We start from the raw sequence: 2,210 nt of genomic DNA on the forward strand, positions 1-2,210 counted from the left end.
TGCCAATTTTCTTTTTACGCCTTTTGCTTATTTTTCTTTTCCAGCAACTTAACATTGTTTATTTTATTTATTTCTTTTGCAAGTTCTACATTCTTTTTCCCTTGCAATTTACCTTTCCCTTTTTAGCATTTAGATATTTTTCGCATAATAGTTTCTACACCGGAAACTATTGTGTAACTTTTTATCGGATCTAACCTTACGTTAGATTCTAGTTTTATTTCCTTAGCTTAATTTATTGTTTAATTGAAGAATCCAAGAACAAATCCTACCGGCTTGTGGTGGAGTGTTCAAGACTATTGTATTACGCATTCAGGTTCTTTAATCATTATTTAATGTTTTGTTTTATTATTTATTTATATTATCTGCCTGGAATGAGTCTGTTTATGCATGATATGTATGCTTGTTTATTTAGCATGTCTGGCTAATTCGCCTAGGTATCGGTATGTAAAGTAAGCAGAATAAGGGATCAAGACTGAGTCGGTCTATTTAAACTTAAAATTAAAATCAATCTTTTTACGGTCTCAACTTACAGGTTTAATAACAAGATTTTTTACAAAAAGTAAAGGACATAAAGAAGTTAAAATCAATAGAGCGAGAGTTTGAGGTTTTAACTGGACAGTGTAAGTTAGACATTAATTCTAGATCAGGGCGAGAGCAAGTTTTAGAGTTAATTAAATTCTGACCTTTTCCAAAAAGTATTTTTAAAGATTGAATGTGAGGACGAGAGTTAAGCATTTGGATTTAATTGTATAACCTAAGTCAACAGAGCGAGAGTTTGAGATAAGGGTGTTTAAAACGGTCAGTGTTTTCTTAAAAAGAGTTTCTGCAACTTCATTGCTTTCAAAATATGGTTTTTGACTTAATTATAAGTGACAGCTACATTAATATAAAATCATGGTTTATTCAACAGAGCGAGAGTTTGAGATAAAACCTTTAACCAATAAAGTTAACCGAAACGATTTATTTTAAAACCAAGAAACCGACAAAGACTTGATTCCCTAGTTTTGACGAACTACATACCGATATCCGTTTTATTAATATTTAATCTAGATCTTAGTTTAGCTCTTAGTTTTTCCCCCAAACAATCAAACATTTTTCACCTTAGATTTACGTAGTAACCTTAGATAACGGTATATCGATTCATAAGTCCCTGTGGGATCGATATCTTTTAAAACTACGCGATAGAACTGTGCACTTGCAGTTTGTATCCCATTCTCGACTCACACAGTCGAGCGATCAAGTTTTTGGCGCCGTTGCCGGGGAATTTTATTTAATCGATATCGTAACTCTTCCGTTACGCTGTAGAGACTAAGGTTTCTTTTTCTTCTATTCTTTCTCTCGTTGATTTGTATGCCACGCACTCGCTCACAAGGCGAACCGCTCTATTTACGAATCAACGATATAGAGCTATATCTCCGAGTCTTACGACGAATTCGGGAATATCGTGCTGCAAACAATCTCCCTCCTATAGAACTTCCTGATATCAAAAACCTTTTTCCTTCGATAACCGAGATGGCAGAACCAGCTCGTGCTCTTAGAGATTACGCCGCTCCATCGCAAGATGAGCCGCATTCAAGTATTGCTCCGCCCGCAATCGAAGCAAACAACTTCGAACTTAAACCTTCGCTGTTGCAGGCTGTGCAACAGAACCAATTCTCTGGAAATCCTACCGAGGATCCAAACCTTCATTTATCCGTATTTGTTCAATACGCTGATACTGTTAAAGCTAATGGTGTCACTTCAGAGGCAATTCGACTTCGTCTTTTTCCTTTCTCATTAAGAGATAGCGCTAGAAGATGGCTTCAATCTCTTCCTTCCAACTCAGTCACCACCTAGAACGAGTTGAAGAAAGTTTTTCTTGCCCGATATTTTCCGCCAAGCAAAACAGCTATGTTAAGAGCCCAGATAAACGGATTTAAACAGAAAGACAACGAGTCTCTTTTCGAAGCATGGGAAAGATACAAAGACATGATGAGACTTTGCCCACACCATGGTTTGGAAGACTGGTTAGTAATTCATACATTTTATAATGGTCTCTTATACAACACAAGGTTAACAATAGACGCCGCTGCAGGTGGTGCACTAATGAACAAGCCTTATGCTGATGCTTACCAGCTTATCGAGAGCATGGCCCAAAACCACTATCAGTGGGGAACCGAACGAACAACGGTGGAAAAACCTCAAACGAAAACTGGCATGTACGAGATAAG

The 2,210-nt window shown here is 36.9% G+C and overlaps 1 pseudogene; it reads right to left on the reverse strand.

Annotated features, from left to right (window-relative positions):
- Positions 1 to 1,897: 1,897 nt before the first annotated feature.
- On the reverse strand, positions 1,898 to 1,997 carry LOC127116414 (uncharacterized; annotated as a pseudogene).
- Between the last annotated feature and the right edge of the window lie 213 nt (positions 1,998 to 2,210).

This window comes from Lathyrus oleraceus, chromosome 1, assembly GCF_024323335.1.
Source record: "Lathyrus oleraceus cultivar Zhongwan6 chromosome 1, CAAS_Psat_ZW6_1.0, whole genome shotgun sequence".
Taxonomy (NCBI): Eukaryota; Viridiplantae; Streptophyta; class Magnoliopsida; order Fabales; family Fabaceae; genus Lathyrus; species Lathyrus oleraceus.